This window comes from Nilaparvata lugens, chromosome 11 (genome assembly GCF_014356525.2).
Source record: "Nilaparvata lugens isolate BPH chromosome 11, ASM1435652v1, whole genome shotgun sequence".
Taxonomy (NCBI): domain Eukaryota; kingdom Metazoa; phylum Arthropoda; class Insecta; order Hemiptera; family Delphacidae; genus Nilaparvata; species Nilaparvata lugens.
The window spans coordinates 26756697-26771740 of NC_052514.1; the positions used below are offsets into that span (position 1 = coordinate 26756697).

A 15044-nucleotide genomic window follows, 5' to 3' on the forward strand; every position below is an offset into this window, starting at 1 on the left:
GCTGAATATCAGTGTTCCAGCATTCAATAGGCGGAATGCTAACTTGTTTGCGGCTCCAAGGTGCAGAACGGTGCACCATTTTTTCTCACCTTTCATAAGAGTGCAGAGATTGATGAACAAATTGAGTTTGAATGTTCAGCTTGCTGGGTCAGAGAGAGAGGTGAGGAGTGGGTTGCTGAGGTCAATCCCTCGTTGATGGTTGGAGTTTGATTGGAGAAAGTCTTCTGTGACAGTGATCTCTTTGCTTTTTACTACTCCTTAAGTTGTGTGTTTAATTATTTCCTCTTGTAAATGCCAAACCGTCGACTTGAATCTTAGACCTCACTTCGTTCGGTCAATAAACTCTCACTGTTTGCACCACAATATGAAAAAGCAGTATCATCTGCAAATGAGACAAGCGATCCATTAAAGTTACCCCAGAAAAGATCGTTTATGAAGATCAGGAATAACAACCATACGAATATTTTTCGTGTCATGATGGACATGTTCTTCCATTAGTGGCCAGCCTTACATAATTCCCATCCTTCAAACTCAGCTCAATTTGAGCAAACAATTATCCTTAATATACTCTCATCAAATAACAAAGCTCTTGTGTTGGATTCCTCACCGTACTCCTGGACGAACGGCATTCTACAACTCTTTGAAACATAGCTACTACAACTCAGCAATCAATTTTATAGCATTTACAGAGTAGGCCTACAATCTACAATGAATACAAACCAAGCTCAATCCAAACTATTTTTATGACTGAGTTGAACACAAGACAAATCGCTATTAAAATGTAGGCCTATCATTATCCTCATCACTGTTTGTTTATGAATGAACTATTCTTTTCCACTCATATTATATGTGATATTATACATTTCAATATCCAATTATTACATAAAGCAACAATGCTTCAAAGAAAGGGTAGTGTCTACATTTTTATTAGCGGCGTGCTTCAACTTCTACTTGATCTATAGTACAGTATGTACGGTACGGTAGTACTAGTTCCTGGAATAAATTAATCCACGATTGAACGTTTAAAAATGTTGGTCATTGGATTGCGTTAGCATTGAACTTTACTCCTTGTGAAGGATTACGTTATGTAGACCTTTCTCGAGTAGGTAAGTTAAACTTGAACTCCTTTAAATACTGGCCGTTTTTATATTTAGGCCTATTGCAGTTATTAGGCTCAAGTTATAGGTAAAGTAAAAGCATGTCGAAATGATCTGGATCTACGATCGAAGAATTATCACGCCTCTTTCCAAGATCTAAATCTGTATTTCGTTTATTTCGAACAAATAATGTTATTCCCTTATGAGTTTCTCCACAAAAGTGTGATTAGTCTATTATTTTTTTATTCTATCAGGAAAGCTTTCAGGCTTAGCTCATCTATTGCTATTATTATCATCAACACCACTTTTTATCTTTTATTCTTAAAAACCTTTCCCAAAGCACATTATTGTTTAATATTATTATATTCGGATTTTAACAAAGTCAAAATCTAATTTCATACACTCTCACCTGTCTCTCATACTATCGAAAATATTTTTTTCGTGATATACAATTTACAATATTGTACATGTACAATAATTGAAAGTTATTAGTAGTACTGATCAACAAGCCAAAAAGCATTTACCTGTCCAATGGAGAGTAGCCTAAGTATTGTTGATTTAATTTGAGTGTAGTGTGTTTCGATGCTCCCCAGTTATAAAAAATATAGAATGTTTTTTCAATTGGATTGATAGTAGCTTGTTTGTATGTTAAAGGGGTTTTGCAAAAACTATATTAATGAATTGGAATGAAATTGTTCTCTATGAGATTGAAAACTGAATACAATTGATGAAAATGAGATATGAATAATAATATCTCAGCCCCCCCCCCATCGATTAGCACTCGAACACTATTCTTTGTTTGTATGACTCATGTGTAGGAGTCATCCTCAGCAAAAATATCCAAATCACACTTAATATGACCAGATCAGATAGGGAATCATCAATTATGTGTCATATTCTATGGTGCCTTGAACTTCTTTCTCTCCTTTTATCCGGGAAGTGGATTTTAAAAATCTTTGGACATTTTTGTAAAATCTTGCAGATACAACTTTTCTATGATTAAAAGCTGAGTGCCCTACAGTCTTTCATAATTCAATAACAACACATTTATTTTTGTACCATCTCAAAACTTCAAAATACCTGACTTACATATAGATAGAACAATATCAATTTCAAGGATAAGAGTTGATGCTTAGAGGGTATACGATTAGATCCACAATTCCCGTTCCAAAACAGTCATAATAACATATTTTTTTCGATAATTAGTAATCCAGCAGCACGTTAACAGTAGTTATTTCCAGGAAAGATTGAGCTTCATTTATTCAGAAGCAGTGATCTTCCGTAACCTCATTAGCAGCATACCGTGGAGGCTTGTTATTTGTTAGTCGCTATAATAAATCGCGTTAAAAACTGCATCTAATGATGATTTATAGTTCATCCCTTGTCCATATTGGCCTGATATGTGCAATCTCATTAGGACGCTCTAAGTGAGGACTGGATGAAATGAGTCGGCTACCGGTTCGATTCTGTCGGAAATATTGGCATTGGATGTTTGATAAGTTGACGGAAGCAGCGGAATGTGGCAATCCTTGCGTGATGATGATCATGGAGCTGATTGGACCAGAGAAGCGTGCTGCGTTTCACATTGGTAGGCCAGCAATCACTGGATTGTGTTTTCAATACATGGATTCATGGATATCATTGAATTCTGAAAAATATTGTGGCACTAGGTTGTCGGAATGATTATTCATGATCTAACTTGCCCGGAAGTTATCCCTTAGGGGTATTCCCTTTTGAGGATATACTACCAAATTGATATTCTAGATTTACATACGGTACTATTATTTCAGTTATAGCATATTATTATTTTATCAATTTCATAATATAGTAAGTAAAAATGAAAAAGTTCGTGTGGCAGTTGCTTTGGTGATTCCTGACTTAGAAACAGTTCCAATATATTTTATTAGTAGAAGCGTATTATGATTGTAAGGTTAATAGTAGAATAATATTAGAGTTGCTCTCTTATTCTTTCATACAATCAACTCTTCATCTCACATCTCAACCGAGCTGAATTGAATTTTGAGAGGAATAAAGATCTCAATATTGCTATTTTATGATTTTTAAAAATAGTTTTCATATCAGCGGTATTACTAAATCATAATTCTGTAAAACAGAATACAATTCTATAAATAATGCTTGTGTTATTATTTTAGATCTTTATTGCTACAAAAGTGATTTTGTTTCACTGTTTGAATAAAAATTTCTTGAGAAGAAATAATACTATTACATTTAGTTTTGAGTTTTTCCTCATGTCTATGATTCTATGAGTCATTGCCTCCATGACGACGGTGATAGGTCTAGACAATTTTCATAATTTGAAACTTAAAATTTACAAATAATTTCAATTTTCAATATTGAGCGTATCGTATTCTACGACAGTAAAAATCAACTTGTCATGAATCAACAACAATAAAAAATGACCGTATAGCAGTAGAATATAAGTTGAATATATACGATACACATTTTTTTTATGAACTACTGTACTGTACTTTTCATACTAAATGATCGTTTATATGACGATTTTAATATCAATGCCAAGCTCTCAGAATAATTAATTTGCACACAAAGTCTCTGCAATATTAGAGTCTCTGCAAGACCATTCAACGTTTTAGTTCAGGTATTCGTTTATGAATCAATCAAATCTCTTTAAGAATGAAGCAATAGCCAACACTTGTTGGGATTTCCTATCGTAGTTCACACTCGCATTCTTCATGTCATCTTTATCGTCAAACATTCATCGACCTCTTTCTTCTCGACATTGACATTGACATTCAAACTACAGTACATTATGTTCGCTCCGCTCTATATACGTATATACACTCTAAATACACGTACATAAGATATGAGCGAGTCTATGTATTAAATACTTCACTTGTTCACGCTCACGCACCTTCCTCAGGCCGGACAATTTGATCTATTTACGACCGCCACCTCTGAATACATTTTTTACTCGCCGTAAAGCGATCTCACAAGCGTCATCAAATTATCCCATCCCGGACGCGTTGGTGTCCCACATAACACGGATATAGTCCAAGTCGGATATAGTTCAGGACGTATCATTTGTCAGATCCTTTGGAATAATTATACTAGTTGAAAATAATAGTCATACACAGAAGTGTAGAACATTCTTCAGATCCTTTCGTCTTCTGAAAATAAAAATAATAATTATAGTCGGCAGATGTAGTCGAATATAATAAGTATGAACAGACTATTTGGTATGTTATTTTTTTGCGGTAGTTAAGAATTTGTCGAATACACATGATTCATAATCGTCTTTAAACGTGTATTCCTTTGGTTCTCCTTATCCTATGCTTCCACATACTCTCTTCCCGAATCATCACTTTTTCAATTCCTGCGGCTCAATTCCTACATCCCAACTCATTACCGGCTTCTTTTCACACGTTGCAAAAACTACGAGTTTTGTTGGCAAGTGGTCAAATATATTTTCAGTGGAAAATAGAGAATATGTTGATATGTTTTGTTGACTATTTATTGACTGAAATTAAAATAAAATATTTATTGCATTCATATAACATTTGTGTATTTTGTTGGCAAATGTTCTTTGTGAATAAATTTATTTGATTAGGTATTGCCAACCAATCCTTTCAATACATTTTTCCAATTAACATGATATATTAGTCTACTTGCTAACAAATTATATTCAGAATCGTGAATTTAATATATTTTTTAAATTAAATACAAAGGTAATGATTACTGTATTATAGTTCAGAATTAACAGAGGCAAATAATACAAGTTTACTCTATGCCTTTGGTATTGACGAGTAGAACAGGGCATTTACTTATAACAATAATAATTTCACATTTGGGCTCAACTTCCTTGAGCAAAATGGCAAACAGGAGAAATTAGAAATTTAGCATGATGTCACCGACAAAATAGGATACACTAACTATGGTGCTGAACTCACGCTTAAAAGAAAGGTCAGCAAGATTGTTATGAGGTCGGTTATCGGTTGCTTAGAGAAAACGTTTGTTATTTACAAATCAGACCTGTTTTAGAACGTAAAAATATAGATAAAAAGGGAGAAGATAGTAAAAAAATATGAACTGCCCAAGAAACAAAAATGAAAAATTGTCGTTATAAAATATTTGATATTAATGAGTTTCATTCCAATTTGTTTGAAAGGCCTATCTGCACACATTAGATTATGAACAACATTCCACTTACGACTGTGGCTTACAAATATTTTCACTGTTATTAGTCCTTTCCTTTGAAGGAAAGTTTTGATTCAATTCTTGAAGAGTCCGAAAAACTAAGATATAATTATTTGACTTCAAATAATTCAGATACCGTGCTCTCTTGATACCCAAAAATCAAGATTGAAATAAATCAAGAAGTCTTGAAATATCATAATGGCACTGTATACAAAAGTGAAACTACAATAATTTCTGTATAAATGAGCAACTCAAAAAGCAAAGTAAATAAATGATGTCTTCTAAAATCCGTTAATGGATGGATCCGTTAAATGTCTTCTAAAATCCGATTTATCATTTTACAAGCCCAGCGTGTAGTCAACGCGTATATAAAATAGTAGAGGATACTTGATAGAATACCATAGGCTACCTTCCACAGCATAATATGCGAGACACAGAATACTACATTTTGTAAAGACATTCACAAGTCTCTTTTTTGACGTATATCTACAAATAAAAATTGTTTCCGATTGAAAAGCCTAAGCAGTATGTAAACATATTATTCTTTCTAATAATTTATGTTTTGAAAATAGTGTATCTTCCTTTTTTGATACAAACCAAAGAATGCAGTAAATAACTAGTAACTACCTACTGGTTTATAGTAATTTCACATTAACTTACAAATTATAAGCAAAAAAATATCAATTTATTACTGTTCTTTGATACATGCAGTTTCTACAAACTCTGTATTTGAAATTGAAATTGATAGATAAATTAATTTGATAGATAAATTGTCGGGTGCTACAAAAAACATACGATATTGTATTGTACAGTAGGATATTGTATCACTACTGTGCAGAATACATTATCTTATTGTTAAACATGAGAGATTGTTAGTGAGAATCAAATAATATAAGAAAATATTTTTCGCAATTTTGACCTCCTGTGGAGTTCAATATACCTAACACTAGAGATGTTTTATAAGTTCAAGGACACATTTTCTGCAAAACTCACCTATTCTAATAAATTACACTTGAAACTGTACACCAGTCGTGACACAGCTCATATTACAGCTACTGGTGGCTTAATCATAGATAGGTGTGCAGGCTTTCATTATTATTTTTGCCACTTATAAAACACCGGACACCAGAATTTCACAGTAAAATATCCCAGCATGGCTTCATTATTTGTTGTCTACTTTAATCGACAGTGAGGATCAAGCTGGTGAATTTGGCGTGGCTAATTTATGTGAAGCGATTTCTAGAGCACTGTCTGAACACTATGAGATCTAGGGTGAGATTAACTTCAATTTGTCAGCTGAAAATATGGATAACATCAATTCTTCCTGTTAAACCAATGCTGACAGAGTGAAGTGAACCTCTCACTATCTCGGTCGGGTGAAATATAGATGAAGGCGGTTCCAAGTCCCGAATGTATGAGAAGCAAAAGGATCAAATACATCCCAAGGACAACAACCTTCACCAAGTATTATAATCTGGCAGAAATTCAGGATGCCTCCTGTCAGGAAGGACGTTCCCGTCTCATTTTTCGTTTACTTGGAGCGTTTTGTTCAATTTTAATAATAGCTGAGCGCGCACAGAATCTATAGGCCTTCATATTCTGTGCGATGAGAGACTTTGTAATTGCTTATCGCGATGGAATTATTTCTTCTGCCAAGATGCGAATCGAAGCCTTCGGACGTAATTTCCAGATTTCAATGCAAACCAGTGACCCTCCCCTTATTACTGACATGGAAATTGACCGAAGCTCCCTCATTAGAAAGGAAGTGCGTGATTATATCTGAGATGGTTTCGGTTGTTTTATTTTAAAGCAATTCGTCCTATGTCCAAGCTATTACATCATCATTACATTGAGCACATTGTAGACTAGTCCAGTTGGAAGATAGAATTTAGCTAATTTTGATGGAAAACATTGTAAAATGAATATATTACCTGGCCAATTTTGATTAAACACAGACTTGATTGGTTGTTAATGATCCATACACCTGCTATTAAATAGATGATTATAGTTTTTTATGGAAAGTTATTTGTGATTTACTAATACTGATTGTTCGAACGCCAATCATAATAAAAACAAACAGCCTGAATTTCGCACTTCATTTGTGATTTGCGAATCTCAACTAAATCATCTAAATAACTCATCATTAATTCATTCAATTTGATTACTGGATAGTCACTATCGATTTGTACTAGTCTCCTTCCTGTGAGACTAACAGGGGCTCTACCCCTACCTTGAAAAAGTGAACCTTGTAACCTTCCTCTCATGCGTGAGGATAGGCAGATAGGCAACCCGCAACACAAGGTTCATATTTAATTCTAAAACCAAGCATTTTACTATTTTTACTAATCAAATCCGTTTTAAAGCCTTAAAACAAAAAATAGTATCATTTTTCTTAAACATAGACCCTTGCGGTTGTTTACCACTAATAACAATTATTATTTCTCACCAGAATTTGAGAAGTATTTATTATTATTTAGGAGCGAAAGTGATTCGTGCTGATTGTGCTTCAAAATATTATCATAGCAAGAAAAGTAGTGTGAGTGTGTCACTCCAGATTTTCGAGTCTTGAGCTATTCTGGATTATATTGATGATTCATGCTCCATTATCCACCCGAACTGAAACTAAAAAAAGACAGAATTCAAAAAAATATATTTATAAATGACAATAAACACGCAAGTATGCGTGAAAGAGTTCATATTGGAATGAATTAAATGAAATATTCAGCATTAAAAAGAATAATTTCAAAAAATCAACTTCTTAAGGAAATCTTCCATTTCGAAGTACTGTACCGTTGTTAACCACAGTGAAATCACATATAATCTGCATTCTTTGGAGGCTACGCAAATTGGAAAGTTTTCTTAAAAATTACAAGTTTACAGAATTTTACAAAATACTGCACTTCCTACAGTTTTCTTCCTACTTTCATATCGAATAGTAAATCAACAAATTTCAAAGAAGTTTCCATGAGTTACCCATTAATCAAACGTATTTTTAAAGAGAGGCTCTCATTTCACTTACAGAAAGCACTGGTGAATGTTTACGCTACAGTGCCTTGAAATTAGCATTGAATGGTGCGCCCATAATTTGAGGCCTTCAAAATCTTCAAGTTAACTTCAGTACGAGTAACAGTACTTGAAGCTTACCGATCTGAGCAATCTTCAACCAATTTATAGCTTTCAGACCACTTGAATTTTCTAAAAGCAATTACTTCGATTGCCACTCTAACGTTTTGAATTTAGAAGACCGTTGTTTAATGGTTGTAAAACCCGAATGGACTCATCAATCGGAAACATCAAGGATTACTGTGACGCATGAGGAAACTATATCCATCAATGGATGTATCAGATGAGTGATGGAGTTCTACTTCAAAATGTAATTCATTATTCAGATGTAATATAGACGTCAATGCTCACTGAACACTCATTCAAAATTTATTTCTTTTCAGCAGTATTGCAGTGAAGATTTTCGAATAGGCCTATATTATTATGCTCGAATATGGAATATGCACGGTACTTTTACATTGAACGACATTGAATAATGATCAATTACATAAGTTGACTATTGGTATTTCTACATAATAGGAAGATAATCAGTATACGAATAATCATTATACTGGTTTGGTATACGAATATTCATTGTACATACATACATATTGGTTGATTGGAGGCTGGATTTTCAATAACAAAAGTAAAATGAATCACTATGAATTTTTTTAATCTGAAATTCTTTGTATTTTTCTAGTAGGTACCGGTACTGTACTTGGCTAGTTTGCATGGCGATTGAGTTCAAACATTCTTCTGGAAAATTATTCGAATAAGAAGAGGAAAAATCAATAATAGGTGATCAAGTTTTGAAATAACCACTGTTTACAATGAGTATTTTTTCAAGAAAGCTATTCTTGAGAAATCATTAATTTTATAAAAATTAGAGAAATTAATACAGAATTATGAGTTCAAATTGATCGATTTCAAATTATTGATGAGAGTATTTCCTTGATAATCAAAATTTTCAGGTGAAAAAACAATGAAATCGAATTAATCCAACGGACCTATGATTTTACAAAGTGCTTCGGAGGTTTGTATCCGTTTGTTAGAAATGGAAATACTGAATGGTGTTGAAAGAGCTCTGATTGGCTGAGAGCCGGCTCTGCTTATCCAATCGCAGGCTGTCATAGGTTGGACAGAGCAACACTGTGATTGGGTGTGAGGTGTGAACAACTTACAAGTAAGTTCCTTTAATAGATAAGCGCTTTGTGATTGGTTGAATCAACCAAATTGTTGAAAAATTCCCTTAAATATAAGTCAAACATATGATAGCCTATAATAATAAATGATGAATGTTAAAGATCAGAGTGAATAAATTTGGATAAGAAATAAATACGATTTGAAATAACTTTCTAAAGAGACACAACTCAATACACTTCAAGTTTTATTGTTTACATCAGCAATACAACAAAATACAAAACATCTCATCAGATTCCTATAACTAACTATATAAATATACTAGGTACTTCTGAAAGGTTAATTTGACATTATATTATAATGTATCAATAATACAGTAGAATTTAACTTGAAACTTATAAGTACACAACTCATATCTACATTTTGGAATGATGTAACTGATGATGGAACCTTTGCTTCCGACAAATTCCATGAAGATTAAACAAAGTAAATCAATGATACAATACTTCTATGAACTCCAACTTTCAGATTTAAACTTAAACATTTTTCTAACTCAAACTTCAACCAAGAAGTCAAAAGTATAACTTCATCATATATAGAATAATAGTTTTTGCCAAGTACCGTTCCCATTAAAAAAATGATAGTTCTCTGAAGTTTCCACTACCTAAGACTTGACTTGATGAATACAAGAATGTCAAAATCGACCGGAAATCAAATTAGGACAGACTGAACGACAATAATTGTGCCCTCCAATTACTATTATGGTATCGTAATTAAAATTTAATTGAACTCAAATATAAATATAGCCATCTAAACGATAAATCCATGATTGGTCTCGCTCAATTTTTTATATTTTAATTTCATTCTGTTTGATGAAAAAGTTGACTATGGGTGAAGTTCTTAATTATTACTTGAATAAGTAATGAGTGTAACGGTTTTAAATTGAGTAGGCCTACTTGATTTACTTATCTAATTTAACAGCCTTATGGAGGAGATTGGTAGAAAAATATGACTATCACCATAAAAAACGTCTTGAGCAATTTCGTTACATAATATATAAGTGTAAACCCACATTCCTACCGTCTGGATGATTAGGAAAATGAACCATTATTGACAAGAGTAATCACTGAGGTTGAAAACGCAGACTTGTATGTTAATTACAGTTATAGGTACAAAGCGACAATTTCTACAAGAAAAGTTCAATCTTCAACCTGTTCTGTCACACCCTTTTCTGACCTTGAATCAGGTTTTTGACAGCGGATCAATTCGCAAACGACGATTTTTTTCCTGATAATAATTGAACTACATTGAAGGATATACTAATTGAATGGGATTATATTAGCCTGCGGGCGTTTTCCAATGCTAACTGGATAAGTTTTTTTCTACAAAATCGATTGAATCGATAGCTTTTTTCACAATTATAGACTATATTCGATATTTTTTTTAAGTGAAAAATATCTGGAATTTCTATTGGAAGAACTATAATATTCTTTTGGAATCATTCTTTGATTATTCAATTATATAGGGAGAGGAAAGGAAGAAATCATTTTTGACTGATTGTATTTGTATCACTGTTTCCAATCATGAATTATGTTATTAACTGTTCACATCCTTTGTGTTCTTTGATCGTTATCTTCTCATTTTTTTTGCAATGAGAATGATGGCCATGTGGAGAGTTATATAAGTATTACAAAGTATTACCATCTTATTGTTCCACAATATCCAAAACTTGAGATAATTACAAAACAAAGCTAGCAGAACCTGGGCATGAAAATAAAGAAACCTGACTTGTTGGAATTATTATCAATTTAAACTAATTATGTATTATATCCGACACGCGAGTAACAACATACTTTTTAATAATGGTTGTAATCATTGAGAGAATGAACAAGTCAATCACTTTGAAAACTGTGATGAAAATTGGAATTAAACCAATTTTTTGCGAATTATAGGCTAGAGCGCTAGAAATCTCTTTGCAACTTTTTTTTTGAAAACTTTTAACGTGAGTATGGTGATTCAGCGATATAATGATTTAGTGAAGGGTGTAGAAAAGTTAATTGAAGTTGCCCAAATTCAGGTATTTATTGGAAGTGAAAAATTACGGCATTGGATATTCAATAATGAATATTATGCTAATATTTCGATATAATTATTCTTAATAATTAAGAATTAATTCTTATTATTTATTAATTATTAAAATACGCTACTAATTATTAATGAATACGCAGCAGATCGGTCTTTTTCATACAGTAGGTACCTGATTTGTTTCATTCATACAAAAAAATCAACTTTCAAAGCTCTTTGCATTGTCAGATGAAGCTATAGATAGGTAGTACACTTGACAAACGACGATTATGCTATGAGCATTGAAGCTTCTATTCTGCATAAATAGAACAAGACAATATTGATTAGGCCTAAATGCAATGAATAATGTCTTCTGTCACAGAAATAATGTCTTCTGTGTTATTTATTTCAAAGGAATACTTACTTTGTTTCTCAATATGTTAAAGCAAATTGTATCCAGGCTTCAGACTAGTTCAATAATGTTCGTTCTAATAAATACATTTCAATTTAAAAATATCAGTTGAAAAATACTGTGAAAATTCATTCATAATAATAATAATTGTCTACTTTCTGTTACATCGTATTTTCGGGTTAACTTCTTGAAGATGCGGCTATACGGAGTAATTTTTATACCTGATCCATACAGCTATTGAATACAAAATGGATTTCAAATTACAAAATAACTCAGCTTTCAAGTTGACATATTGGGTGTTGAGTTCAATTAGGCTAATATACGAATAACATTTTGACCTTTCCTAATAGAGTTATTCAAACTCGACAAATCCCTCAACAAGAATACTAATCTTCTGCCTACAGGATGCAACACTGTTCTCACACAGTCTATGAAACCCACAGATTTTTCAGGAGATAAAATTATGATTTATGCGCTATGCACACGAGCTTCAAATCAAACAGACATAATTTATGAACAGGGAATATAGCATAGGCGTGAGTGACCAATGTATATAACGCGAAGATATTACCAATACATGTATACCAATCGATATAATCCGAAGCCAAGACTATTATTGGCCGAACTTGACTCAGTTTTAGTGGTCATTGTCAAGGCCACGGCCAACCACAATGCTAATTATTATTACTATCAGCTCTCGTGAAACATTATTCAAGTGTAGCCTTATAAATACTAGTTTGCCTGTAGATAATAATGTGCATTATTAAAATATTATCAATGTACTTGGCTGAATTATTGGCAAATTTGTTGGGCAATACCTGTCAATGCGAATGGGTTCCAAGCAAGGGAGAAAATATACCAGTGAATATAGAATACTCTTAGGATATCAGGTTGATTCGATTGCCTTATTGCCTTTGATTAATCATTCTAACGTGCAAAATCAGAAAATAGTAGCAGGAGGAGATGATTTTCTCTCAAAACTATCAATGTGTTAAATTAATCTGTTCTGTGTGAATATGACAAAATGGTAAATTGAATTTAATCTACATTATTCCTTTTGGAACTTGACTTGTCTACATGGATAATCTAGTAGAGATGGACACTTCTTGTCCTGAAGCACTCTCACTGAGCTACCTCATTCATCTCTCCCGAGAATTCAAGAGTGGAATTAAAGAAAATTGCACTCTTTATCAAACACTTTTAGATAAATCTTCACATGAAAAATCCATGGAAGCTTTGAGAATATGAGTTTCCTTTAAACTTACTGGCCGAGTTCTGCAAACACATTGGATTGGAGTTCACTTTTGATGAGAGTTACTTAATGTGTAGGAATTAATTTAAGTAATAATATGATCCTACTGGGCTTCACTGGACATTCATGATACAGTATTTATACATTGATTTATTCAGGTTCCTATTCCTGATTAACTGGTATAGTTATTCTATTCAACAACTCACGGATTAGAATATGAGTGAATCGTATATAGTAAGAGCAGTATCAGTGATACTTCTGCCCAACTTTTGACTATTATTTATTGAAAAGAGTCAGAATTCAATATAATAAAATCTTGTCCTTTGAGTCTTGTTCTATGTTTGAGTTTTATGATTCATCTCCTCTCAATACTACAAAAGTACCCTCTGGTTAGTTTGGGTGACTGGATTGAGGATTCAACCTATAATAATCTATAAAACTCAAATATTACATTCAGTACCGTATGTTAACTCCAAGATGAGGAATCTTATCAGGAAACTAGGTTTTTTATTCAAGTTTCATGTATCGTGATGATTTTACAGTTCGTGTCAAATCGTTTCAATGCAACTGTGATGTGAATTATACATTTCATCCTCAATTTTATCTCGTTTGACTCACTATTTTGCCTGCCTGTCTTCCTCTCAACCTTGTACCTCCTTATCCGTGAATCCTTCATTCAATCTTCCCATCACTTTAGCCTATCGTGTGACAAGTAGCTAGGACAAGATGCGGTAGAGCTGTTTCAATAACACAAACCAATTTTTTTCACTTTTCCAATATTCATTCCATACAGAAACTCATTTTTTCCCTTACATTTTTTAGCTTCTTTGAATTCGCTAATCTGGAGAAAGATAAAAAAAATTGTTTGCTTTTATTGGTGTTATATACTTTTTTAATGATTACTAGAAATATACTTTTGTTGGTGGGGAGTCCCTTGCGGGAAGGTCCCACCTGGTATGAATATAAACCTTCAGCCGTAATGGGTTGGATTGAAGTCATACTTCAGCCGGGACTGACAATACAACGTGCCCATCCGATAACACAATGGACATGATGCTCTATCAGATGGAGAGCATTCATTTTTCTCCATATCAGATGGAGAGCATTCATCTTTCCAAAAATTTTACTATTAGCATATTATTGTTGATGGCAAGCCACAATCCTAGCTCATTCCAAGCTCCAATATCACAAAAAATAATTTTCTCATTGATAACATAAAAATTGATAACATAATAATCGAAAAAAATAATTTTTCGATGCATGAGTTATTCCAATATTGCCTATAAAACGTTCATAAGTTGTAAGCGTCCAATTTAGCTTTTGTTAAACCTAGTGAGAGCTGTAGAACTCATTGAACTCTAAACTCATAAACTCTTTGCTGTTTGGCTCATTTGTGTGTGCACGAATGGAAGCCAGTTGAGTTTAAATTAGAGCTGATAAAAGTGGATATGATCGGATATAACAATAGATTTGTGCAAATCCTAGCTTCGTTCTACAGATAACAAGCGTACCTAATAAGTAATTTCTGCATCACAAATTTAGTGGCTTCTTCAAAATAACCATATAGCATGACATGGTGATTATGAATCAATAAATGAAGTGGAAAAGTAATGCAAATAATGTGTAGAAAAAATGCAGAGGTAAAAGTTCACCCAGGCGTGATATTTGAACAGGGAGTACATAAACGAGTATTGTACTTGTTCTCTTATTCTAATTTGAAAAATAAACGACCATGAAAATTAAAAAAAGGAATAAAGATGTTTAGTTCTATCAAAACATTATCTCACCCATCCAATGTACCTTGATTTTATTCATTACAGTGTTTGTTTTGTGAGCCTATTTATAAATATGATTTTCCACTCCA

At 32.9% G+C, this 15044-nt stretch overlaps 1 long non-coding RNA gene across 1 annotated transcript in view; it reads right to left on the reverse strand.

Annotated features, from left to right (window-relative positions):
* Nucleotides 1-307: 307 nt before the first annotated feature.
* The window catches only part of LOC120353602, a 70352-nt gene continuing 55615 nt past the window's right edge, over nucleotides 308-15044 (reverse strand). Inside the window, exons 2-3 of the long non-coding RNA XR_005572493.1 lie at nucleotides 7717-7892; nucleotides 308-4243 (exon numbers count right to left, since the gene is read on the reverse strand). This is a non-coding gene — a long non-coding RNA (uncharacterized LOC120353602). The remainder of the gene's footprint in view (nucleotides 4244-7716; nucleotides 7893-15044) is intronic.